Here is a 13,051-nt window from a genome sequence, read left to right as displayed (position 1 = left end):
TAGTTTACAAACTTCAAACTCTTTTACGTTACTTTTGCATCAATTTAATCTCAATTGTGAACTACAATTGGATAGTTGATTGAACTAGTCCTTGTGGGATCGATATTCGAATTACTGTAAGCCACTATAGTACTTAGTAAACCACATAAACTTTTATGTGCGCTTAGGTGCTGTAAAAGTTTTGGCGCTGTTGCCAAGGACTTGTAATTTGTCAACTATTTTTGTTTTAGTTTTACTTTTTGTGATTACTTTGGCTCTTTACACTTGGTCTTGCTTTTGTATTTACAGGAAATAGGTTTTCAAAGCAGTAAGCTGACAAGAGATCAGGAATTGATTTTACCAAGCCTCGAACCTGAGAACCTCTTTCATCAATAAAGAAGAGAAGCAATCCTTCTCCCCCATATTTAACAAATCAAAGAAGAACAAGATAATACTTCTCTCATAGCTGAAGAACAAGTAGCTCTCAGGACAGTTAGAGGTGTTGCAATCCCACTTCTAACAAAATTGACCTCTCATTTTCAAAAATTAGCTGCTAATGAAAATTTTGAACTGAAGCAGAATACGGTGCAACTTTTGATTAGTAGTGGACAGTTCATAGGACTTTTTCATGAAGATCCACATGTCCATTTACAGAACTTTCTAGAGATCAGCGACACATTCATCTCTACGTGTATGTCAATTGACAATGTGAGGTTGACACTATTCACTTTTTCACTATTGGGGGAAGCAAAGAAGTGGTTGAATGCTCAACCAATAAATTCAACCACATCATGGGATAACTTAGCTCTGAGATTCCTCATCTATTTTTTCCTATTTCCCAAGACTGCGAGGCTTTGCAATAAGATTGTGTGCTTTAAGCAGAAGCCAAACAAAACTTTATATCATCCTTGGGAGCATTTGAAGGATCTTATATGGGATTGTCCACACCATCAATAGTCCAATGAGGTATTAGCTCATACTTTTGTTGAGGCACTTGACCATAACATAAAGATTTTGCTAGTTTAAATTGTAGGTGGTCAAGCTCTAGAGATGATGTATGATGAGTTGTATACTTTGTTAAACCAAATTGCACAAGGTAATCTTGAGTGGCACTCTGACTTAAGAAGTGTTACAAAGAAGGTTGCTAGTGTTTTGGATGTGGGTCAGTTTACCAAAATATCTGCTAAGATTGCTGTATTACAAAATCAGTTGACTATACAACTCAATAACATTAAATTAGGTATTATACTACCTATAGCCACAGTGAATGAATTCAGCAGATAAGCACTTGGTATGTGGAGTATGGAAATAGTGGTTAGTCTACAGATATGTGTGCTGCAAATCCTGAGTCCATGATATATGTGGGGCAATGTTCAGGGGCCTAACTATGGGAATGCCTACAACATGAAGTAGTAGACTCAACCACTAAATCAGTAATGGAATACCCAGCAGCAGTAGTTCCAGCAACCCCAAGCTCAAGTATATCAAACCATAAATAGCAATTTAGAGGAGATGATCAAATAGATTAAATCTGGCCAATCAAAATTAGAAAAAGATATAAAGAATCACCAGACCATTACAAGGATCTTGGAGTTGCAGTTAGGTAAGATACAGTAGGCAAAAAATATCAAGCTTCAAGGTGGGCTATCAAGTGATACTAAAAATTCAAAACAAGTAATGGCAATTACTTTGAGGAGTGGAAAAGAGCTTAATGAAGAACCTCCAAAGAAAACTAAGGAGGTAGATTTGATGTGGTGACTGAATAGGTAAATGGAAAAGTTGCTGAAAAGTTGAGGAAGTCTGAGTACTTAAAAAAAAGCTGCTAAAGAAGTAAAGAAGATCCTACAACTACCTTTCCTACAGAAGCATATAAAGGCAAAAGAGGATGAGTGCTTCAAGAAGTTCTTTGACACATTCAGAGAGATACACTTTAACTTACCTCTTTTAGATATTTTGCATGGAATGCCCAAGTATGCTAAGTACTTAAGAGATGTGGTAGCTAATAAATTTAAGGTACAGGATATGGAGGCATTAGCACTCACTGAGGAGTGTAGCTTTATGGTAACTCAAAAGATGCCAAAAAGTTTAAGGAACCTGGGAAGGTCACTCTCCCCATTTAGATTTATAATGGTGAGGTGGTCCAGACACTTAGTAATTTAGGGGAAAATATCAACTTGATACCCCTCTCTTTGTTTAATACTTTGGGCTTGGAAAAGTCTAGACCGAGCTATGTGTTACTGCAACTGGAAAACAAGACCATAGCCCATCCTGAAGGAGTAATAGAGTATGTTCTCACAATGGTTGATGAATTTATTATTCCTGCTGACTTTATTAGTTTAGATTATTATGCAGATGAAAAGGTCTCAGTCATCTTGGTACATCCATTCTTAGTGAAAGGAGAAGCTTTAATTGATGCGAAAGATGGCATGCTCACAATTAGCTTGGAGGATGAAGAGGCGGTTTTTAAATTGTACAAAATGCTTAACACATTATCCCACTACAAAGACTTGTGCATGATTACTATGGTTTAAGGGGATACATATGGGGTGGTTGAGCCTGTTCCACAAAAGACCTCTTCAAACTTCCTTATTGAGCATTCTAAGCCAAAACCACCTAAGCCCGACATGATATAGATAGATGAACCTAAAAAGGATAAAGTTGAAAAAGTTGTTGACCTTGAGAGTGCATACTCAAGAGGTCAGAAATGAATAAGAAGATGGCATCCAAGTGTGAGAAAAAGGATGAAGGAATTCAGTTAAATTGAGTTGGGTAATGCCGTGATACTAAATCAGGAGCGGCTTGGGAGGCAACCCAAGTTAAGTAGGTATGTTTTATTTTTAGTTTTTTTTTAGTTTTACTTTACGTATTTTTTGTTTTTGTTGAGTCACAGGTTGATGGGAAGTCTGACTACTGAAAAACCTGAACTAAGGAGCATGACGAAGTATAAGGTCCCCGGACCCCCTTGATATATAAAGATTGTACTAGCTAGGCCTAGAGGACTTAGGGAGTATTTCTTTCTCTACTTATAAAGTATATTTTGGGGACAAAGTATATTTTTAAGTGTGGGTGGGGAAATTCCCATTTTTAGGGTAATTTTAAAAAAATTTGTGTTAGGAATAAGTGAGATATTATTGTTGGTGTTATATGTGACTGCATGATGTAAGTGGGTTTTTATGTAAAAAGTATGTTGATTGTGTGAATGACTACTTTTGAGACTCCTAGGCTCATACTGGCTCTTGTACTTGTTGGCTTAATTAAACTCATGTGATTGTTGGGTAGAGAGTCTATAATGATCCTTCTTGAGTTGAGCATATTCCATGTGCGTGTGAGGTGTTTGTATAATCCTTGTTGCATGTGATGTCTAGAACTTGTCTGGTGTGTGTGGAAAGTAAAATAAAGAGTATAGGTTTAGGACATAATATAGGCATTTCTTTGATAGCCTTGTTTTATTCCTTTTATTAGACCTACCCTTGTGAATAATCCTAGTAAGCACCATTGAGCCTTTAGATTTTTCTTGGGCATCCTTATTTGTAGCCTAATCCCTTTCTTTAATAGATCTAAATTTGATCCAAAAGCTCCTAAGTGCTTAATGAAAAATTAATTGAGATGAGGAGTTGAAAAATAAAAGAATAAAAGGTGAAATTGAAGCCCCGAAGTTATTGTTATTGGTGTGTGAAAATTGTTGTGTTGTGGTTGGGAGTTAGAGAAGTTTATTCTTTAAGAAAAAAAAAGAAAAAGTTCCCATTGTTAGACTAGTTGTGTTACAATGAACCTGTTTTGGCCCTGGTCCTCCTTGGAATTGTGTACCTCAATTAAGTCAAATCGCTTAAGTTGAGGGTGGCAATCATAAGGGTGTGTAACGTATAATGGGTGTGAAAAAGGGCAAAATTGAATGATATGTACATAGTATACTCCCACCGTAATGTATGCGAATGAGCTTAATGAGATAGGGAAAAATAGAAGATGTGGTAGATGAAAGTGGTGTACATGGGTTGTTAGAGATTGTTTTAAATGTATCAGGTGATGTATTAAAGCGCTTAGGGAAGATAGTCACTATTCTTGTCATAAATAGTTCCTACCCATTCCATAGCCTACATTACAACCCCTGAATACCTATGTGATCTTAAGCCTTAACATCATAATATTAGTGGAATACGACACTAAGGGAAAGCCTATGGTTCATTATGTGTAACTTGTGAATTCCTTGTGAGAATGAGCGTAACTTGATTCATGTACCCATTGTGTTATAAATTGTATTTATATGAGTGATTATGGGTAACTCTCTTATTGTGAGGAAATATGTTTGATGGATGTGGGTGATTTGTATGATGTCTTTTATTGATAAATATGTATGAGTTTACCAATTTGGAAAGTCAATTCTTAAGGCTAGGATATTTTGAAGTAGTATTCTTGAACTGTCAATTGTGTATGTAACATGCTTGGTGTAGAAACTTGCATTCTGTATAGATATTGTAGTACTAGCTTAAGTTTCTTTCATGTAGTAGAAGTGTAGAGTCTCCTCATATTATGATGCTTAATGTAAAGAGTTGTTCAAGGACAATAAGGCTTTAAGTGTGGCTTGGTGATGTTAGGTGTAGTTATGCATTCTAGCTTTGTTATCCTAGCCAATTTAGCCTTGTTTTGAGGATAATTCATATGCTTAATGTGTTTATGATTATAGAAATAAGAAATTAAGTGTTCAAGGATGTGTTTATAATGTTTAGAAGTGTTTTCAAACAAGTATGGTTTTAAAAGGATCATTTAGAGTCTAGACGAGAAAACTAGTTTTACTAGCTTGAGCTAGGTGTTGTTTTAGTCTATCGCGTTGGATTCTAATGTGATAAATGAGTTCCAAATGTTTTAATTATGTATTTTTGTGCGAAAAAATTGTTTATAATGTGCAAAGTTCAATTATATTAAGCCAAGAGTCAAAACACGAATTAAAGATCAAGGTGGGCAAGACTAATCTTAGCTCGTGTTTTTGGTTCATCATTATGAATGTTGTTTTATGTTGAGTTCAAATCTGTGGTGTATGATATTGTAGGATTCTTGGTGAGTTGATTTTGAGGATATTTTGATGATACACAATCTATAAATTTAAGGAAAAGAGAACCACAAATCATGTAATTAAAGGGAAATGGCATAAGGCAAAGAATAGGTGCGGAAGGCAAATTCCAGAGAGCACTCGCATTCAGCTTGCAATGTGATCTCAAGTCCTCCTTTCCATAGATCATGGCACGAGCTCCATGTCACCTTTCTATATCTCGTGTCTCAAGCTCCACTCCCCCTTTGCATCTAGTGCGATGTGAGCTCATTCCCTACACGGCCAATTGTCTACTATTATAAATAGGACTCGTACATGTTATGTTACACACTTTTAAACGTCTTTGGAGATTAAGGAGTCTGTTGAAACTCACATTTTAGGTTTTATTGTTCTTTATTTAACTTTTAAATAGATTATAACATGTATTCAACAAGTTTGATTATGGTTATATTGATTAGTGGCTAAACACCCCCTTTCCGGGGTTAAAGCTAAGAACATAACTACTATCATTTTGAATTGATTTTGTTCTATTTGCTTATCATATTTGATTGTTTTTTTATCCTTGTTTTAACTATTTTGAGAATTCATAGCCCTTAGAATACATTCATTGTCAACCTTGTGATCTCGGGAGGGGGAATTAGAAGATAGAATGTGGGGATAATAAAGTAAGGTTCTAATTCCTTTGTGAAATAAGGAAGTTGAATTAGCATGTAGGACAGGGATGTACCTAAAAGCCTTTCTTGGTTCACATGTAGGAGGATAGCTTTAAAAACTTAATTGGATTTTACATGCCCGCTCAATGATGTTGTTGTAATGTCCAAGTTAGGTAAACAATTAGAGGTCGGGAGACCATGATCATGCGATAAATGTCACACCCCCTTTTTAACCAAAAGAAGTCGATTGTAAGTTCGAAAAGGTTTTTTATTATTAAGTGACAAAAGAAAGCAATTTTTTAAAAAGGACTATTTACATATTTATTCAGAGTCGACACTTGACATAATCTGGTGTGCCATGTCACCTTTTGGAAAATTATTTTTTTCTAAAAAATGATTTGACTCTTTTAAAATGGTTTGCGACTAGAGATTCCAGTTAAGGAATTTTGTTGACCAAGGGGAAGGTGTTAGGCACCCCTCAATCCTATGGTTTGACCATAGTCACTTGGTGGAGTGTATCGGCAAGTTTGGCATGACAAATGTATAAACCACACAAAAAAACATAAAAACAATCAATCAAACACACAAGACAAAACAATCAAAAATATAATGTCCAATCCAATTATACAGTCCAAAAGAAAAAATAAAATATGGAAAAATATAAACCTATGCTATTCTAACTACGCTCCAAATGCTTCACCCGATGCCTCGGGCCTTCGGCATGGACTTCATCCGAGTATAAAATACTTTGGGGCATTCCCCGGTGAAAAAATACAATATAATTTGGGAGAATTCCCTAGTCAAATGACACATTTGATCCAAAAAAATAGTAAAACCAAGGCATTCAACACATATTTCAAACATTCAATATTCTACGAGTTCTAATTTTTCCTTCCCAACCTACATTTGCCTACCCACTCGACCTATCATGATGCTATCAAGCTCGATTGATGTTCATTTCAAGTTAAACAACAACCCATGAATCAAACTAACCAAAAGGCACTTTTACCAAGTTTCAATTCTCCTTCTGTTTACTCCCAAATCCTTTCATAAATCAATTTTACACAAAACAATTATCCAAACCCATACTAACATCAATTCATGCCACGATTAATTATTCACCGATACACAATATTGAACATCAACAAAGATCAATCAATCACAACCAACAACACACAATTATAACATCAGTTTCTCAAATTTATGATAAAATAAAAAGTAAGTTAAAGAATTTAGACCTTTCGGATATATTTTGATGATTTACGGAGAAAAATAAGAGCTGCTCTAGAAATTCCGATGAATGACCTCACCAAATAATAAATTTCGACTATCACCCAAACTCTAAACATTAATTATTCCCAGAACACAGTCCAATAGAAACCCTACTAATGTGAATCAAACAATTCGAGAACCCCCAAAAAATTAGAAGAACGATTGAGAAGATCTACGTGACCGAATCTCCGATGAGCTGCCAGTGGCCCAAAATTGATGAAAGAAGACAAATTCCGGTGAAACCTTGACATTTTCCAACCAAATCTTCCTAGAAATTAAAAGAAGCGAGGAGATTTGACGTATTTTTGGGATTGTTTTGGGTGAACGACTAACTGAAGAAAAGATTTTGGCAAAACAGTCATCGAAATAGTAACAAGAAACCCAAAATTCATTTTCTCCCATAATTCTCATGCTATTTTTTCTTCTTTTCTTGTTATTTTTCACTATATCTGTCGTGTGTGTGTGTTTCCCATATGTATGTGTGTTTCTCTTATCATTATGTATGTGTGCATCAAGAAATCACGAAGAAGAAGAAAAGAAGACAAAAAAAATGAAATCCCATGTATGCATATTTCTCTCAAAAGAATAAGGTACTTCCCTATTTTTCGTTTTTCCTCCAGTGTATATATGTATTTTGTATTCTACTTGGGGATCATTCTGTGTCTAAGGGAATGGCCAAAAATAACATATAAAAGAGAAGATGGTGGAGTGGGGAGAGGGGTCACGTGGGTGGGGGTGGGGTAGTGGGTAAGGTATCTTAATTTGAAGGGAAGAGGTTGTTAATCTAGTGTATATATCTATTATTTTTTATATTTTTGTGGGGAATAATCACATCGGTGAGGGTATTGGTAACGTGGGGTTAAAAAATGGATGAATTGGATTTTTGGGAGGGAAAAAATTAGGTATCTACATTATGCCCCCTTTGGATGTAAACATAAGGTGTTTCATACAAAGAAGTAGACAACGAGAAAGAATTTTGCTCCAATCATTATTCTAAAAAACAACACAAAAGAAAGGAGGGAGACCAAGCTTTCATTTGGGACATCATACTTATCCCAAGTTATGAAGGAAACCGGTCACAGATACCTCCAAGAGAAGGAGAAGGACTATACTGAGTTGGAGAGTCGAGTGAGGTTCCATCGTGGTTCTGGTCCATGGCTTTGTCATTACATCAAAAAAGAAAATTACAAGTTAAAACATAAATAAAATTACAAAAATCCTATCAATGAGCTTCTTTTGGACTTCTTGACTTGAGTTTCATCACCCTATTTTTCAGGCAGGGTCCTAACTTGCAATTTCTTTAACCTGTTGCTTAGCTTTCGATTGCTTCACCTTGTTGCTTGATTTTCCATCTCTTATCGCTGATACTTGACTTTTAATTTCACCACTCTATTCTTCGAGCTAGCTCCTGACTATTAATTTCATCATCCTATTCTTTAGGGGGGCTCCTGACTTGTAATTTCATCTCTTTATTCTCCAAGCGAGCTCCTGACTTTTAATTTCATCACCCTACTCTTCAGGCGGGATCCTAACTTTCAATTTTCTCACTCTGTTCTCTGGGCGAGCTCGTGACTTTTGATTTTATCACCATGTTCTTCAAGCGGGATCTTAACTTTTATTTTCATCACAATGTTCTCTGGGAGAGATCCCCACTTTCAATTTCATCACCCTATTCTTCAGGCGGGCTCCAGACTTGCATTTTTCTCACTCCAGCTCCTGACTTTCGATTTCATCACCCTATTCTTAAGGTGGGCTCCTGACTTTTAATTTCACCACCCTCTTCTTCAGGCGGGCTCCTGACTTTTAATTTCATCACCCTATTCTTCAGGAGGACTCCTGACTTGCAATCTTCTCACTCTGTTCTCCGGGCGAACTCCCGACTTTCAATTTCATCACCCTATTCTTTGGGCGGGTTCCTGAAATAAAAATCAAAACTAGAATAAGATTATTCCAAACAAAGATTATGATAGAAATAGATTTTATTTTACCAAAAAATAAAGTCCCATTTTCCAGGAGGGTCCTGAGCAGGAAGTAATGTCCCATTTTTCAGGAGGGTCCTGAATCTAAAGTAAATCCCTATTTTCCAGGAGGGTCCTGAACATAAAGTGAATTCCCATTTTCCAGGAGGGTCCTAAACATAAAGTAAATTCCCATTTTCCAGGAGGATCCTGAACATAAAGTAAATTCTCATTTTTCATGAGGGTCCTGAACATAAAATAAATTCTCATTTTTCAGGAGGGTCCTGAACATAAAGTAAATTCCCATTTTCCAGGAAGTTTCTTAAAATAAAGTAAATTCTCATTTTACAGAGAGGTCCTGAACTTAAAGTAAATTCCTATTTTTCTGGAGGGTCCTGAACATAAAGTAAATTCTCATTTTTCAGGAGGGTCCTGAACATAAAGTAAATTCCCATTTTCCAGGAGGTCCCTGAACATAAAGTAAATTCATATTTTCTAGGAGGATCCAGTACATAAAGTAAATTCTCATTTTCTAGGAAGGCCCAGAACATAAGTAAATTCCCATTTTTCAAGAGGGTCCTGAACATAATGTAAATTCCCATTTTTAGTAAATTCCCATCAAGAACCTTACGGTTGATGAGCTTTCTTTACTTTGTTTTGAATTGTGATCATATTTCTTTCATGTGCTGGTCCTTAGATTTTCCTCGTGCAATTGGGAAGACTGGAGGCAGGTTTTGAAATCCTTTCTCACTTATTTTGACACAGACTTGACTCAAAATGTAAAGAAATGATGGTGACTTTTATTTGTTAAATGACATAAAAAAGATAAAAAATATGAATATTTAAATGAAAGAAAAAGGCAATATCCCTCTTTCAAAAAGAAAACTTATTTGAAATACGGAAACTAACTCCAATGATTATTATATGCATTTTGAATTAAGCTGCTTGATATTTCTACCCAAATTTCCCATTTGTTGTTGAGTTCGTGCCTTTGCCACTGAGTTTCTTCTTCAAACCCATTAGGCTCATACATCTCATTCAATTAACGACATCTTGAAAGATTTTTGCTAACAAGCCTCTTTCCTTTTTATTTCTCTCAAACTTTTCATCACCTTACGGTGACCGTGGGGGTTTTCACCAATAAGACCCTCTCATTTTTATTTTCTCTTACCTCGCCACCACCTTACGTTATCGGTGAGAGTTTTCACCAATAAGACTCTCATTTTTATTTCTCTCAAATCACCATCTCCTTATGGTTCCCACGAGGGTTTTCACCACTAAGACTCTCTCATTTTTATTTCTTCATGTTTCCCATAATGTTGCAGAAAATATAATGCCAAAACATTTTCATATATCCATCACATGTTTAGCCTCATAATTCTAAAAGATTGATCTGAAGGTCTTTCTTTGGTTGTAACTTGGCTTTCGGATAAGGTTAGAAAGAAAAGAATGGCAGGAGGCTCAAACGATACTTGAAGTGGGGTGGGACTTTACAACTTTTGGAATCGACTCAAATAACAAAAATTAACTCTTGCCCCAATTTTGTTGACTGGATGATTCTAAATTGTTTATTTGATTAGACCGAGTTCAGAGTAGGGTAGCCTATGTATCTCACTCCCGAGAGAGAAGAATCAGGTCACATGTAGTCCCGGCAGCTTAGTTTTGTTTTGATTAAATTTTCCTCTCTTTTTTTTCTCCTTTTTTTGTACTTTTTCTTTTACTCTCTCTTTTTTGACACTATCTTTTAACTCTATTTTGATTCCAAAAGAGGGATATGAAATATAATAGAACTAAGGTTCAAATGGGGTGAACAAAGGATGACACAATGTTTGGATAGCAGAATGAAATTCCTTCATCATATCAATATTCAAAAATGCAAGTACAAAACATGCAATAGAACTAACAAAGGATAAAATATCATACATAATATCTTTTGACTGCATCAGCATTGATAGTCATTTCTATCATTTTGCCTTCTATATCTGTCAAACATAAAGCTCCATTGGGCAACACTTTCTTCACTATGAAGGGACCTTGCCAATTTGGGAAGAACTTTCCTTTAGCTTCAACCTGATGAGGGAGGATACGTTTCAATACCAACTGACCAACATCAAAATGCCTGGGACGTACCTTTTTATTATATGTTCGAGCCATTCTCTTCTGATATAATTTTCCATGACATACCAACGTCAGTTTTTTTTTATCAATCAAACACAACTGTTCCAGTCGATTTTTGATCCACTAATCAACATCAATATCTGCTTCCACAATGACTCGAAGAGAGGGAATTTTAACTTCTATAGGAATGACTGCTTCTGTCCTGTATACAAATAAATATGGAGTTTCCCTATTGAAATGCGAACAGTAGTATGATAACCCAGGAAAGCAAATGACAACTTCTCATGCCATTATCTAGACCCTTGTATTATTTTTTGCAGTATCTTCTTGATATTCTTATTGGCGTCTTCCACAGCACCATTTGCCTTTGGACAATATGGAGTGGAATTTCGATGTGTGATCTTAAACTATTGGCACACTTCTTGAATCAAATAACTATTTAGATTGGCAGCATTATATGTAATGATTATCTTGGGAATTCTAAATCTACAAATGGTGTTGGCATGAACAAAATCTACCACTGCCTTCTTTGTTACTAACTTAAAAGTTAATGCTTCTAACCACTTTGTAAGGTAATAAATGGCCACCAAAATTAATCTATGCCCATTTGATGCTTTTAGCTCAATTATCCCAATCATGTCCATCCCTCAAGCTACGAAAGGCCATAGAGCAGACATTCTGTGCAACTCAGCAGGAGGAGAATGTATCTGATCACTGTGTACATAACATTGAAGACATTTCCAAACAAAATGAATAAAATCCCTCTCTATAGTAAGCAAATAATAACCTTCTCAAAGTATCTTATTGACAAGACATAACCATTCATATGTGGCCCGCATACTCTGGAGTGTATTTCAACCATGATTGCTAAGGCTTCTTTTGCATCTACATATCTCAAGAGTCCCAAATTAGGGGTTTTATTATATAAGAATCCCCCACTCAAGAAAAATCAACTAGCCAAGAGCCTAATAGTCCTTTTTTGTTCACTAGTAGCATGTGTTGGGTATTCTTCCAATAGAATGTATCACTTGATATCAAAGAACCAAGGCTCGACATCGAGCTCTTCTTCAACTGCATTACAATAAGCATGTTGATAAAAACTCTATATATGCACTGGATCGATGTAGGCCTTATCAGGATATTGGATCATTGAAGACAAAGTCGCTAAAGCATCAGCAATCTCATTGTGAATTCTTGGAATATGCCTAAATTTTACTAACATAAACCATTGACTAGATCTTGCAAGCATTGTTGATACGGTATAAGCTTTAAATATTGTGTCTCCCATTTTCCTTGAATCTGATGGACAAGCAAATTTGAGTCCACCAACACTAATAATTCCTAGACTCCCATATCAATAGCTAGCCTCAAACCCAGAATGCAAGCTTCGTATTCTGCCATATTATTGGTGCAATAAAATCAAAGTTGCGCTATTACTGAAAAATATTACCCCTGATGCAGAAATAAGAACCGCGCCTATTCTAACTCTTTTCATGTTCACAGCTCCATCAAAGAATAGCTTTCAACTTGTCTCAGCATCAATAATGACTTCACTAACACACAACACCTCTTCATCAGGAAAATATGTCTTTAATTGCTCATACTCTTCATCAATGGGATTCTCAGCAAGATGGTCTACCAAGGCTTGTGCTTTGGTTTGAGTCACATATACAATGTCAAACTCGATAAGCAATGTTTTCCATTTTGCCAGTTGACCTGTTGGCATAGGGTTTTGAAATATATACTTCAAAAGATCCACGTAGAAGATAAGTAGTGTAGGACAAAATATAATGCTTCAACTTCTGTTCTACCCAAGTTAGGGTACAACACGTCCTTTCAAGGAGAATGTACTTATCTTCGTACGTTGTGAATTTCTTGATAAGATAATAAATAGTCTGCTCCTTTTTGCCTGTGATATCATGTTGACCCAATACATAATTGAATGAATTATCCATAATGGTAGGATCGGGTGGCACCACCACCGGTGGGTTTGATAGGTATCTTTTAATTTTATCGAATGCTTCCTA

Source organism: Capsicum annuum, chromosome 5 (assembly GCF_002878395.1).
Source record: "Capsicum annuum cultivar UCD-10X-F1 chromosome 5, UCD10Xv1.1, whole genome shotgun sequence".
Lineage (NCBI taxonomy): Eukaryota > Viridiplantae > Streptophyta > Magnoliopsida > Solanales > Solanaceae > Capsicum > Capsicum annuum.
This window is presented reverse-complemented; position numbering follows the sequence as displayed.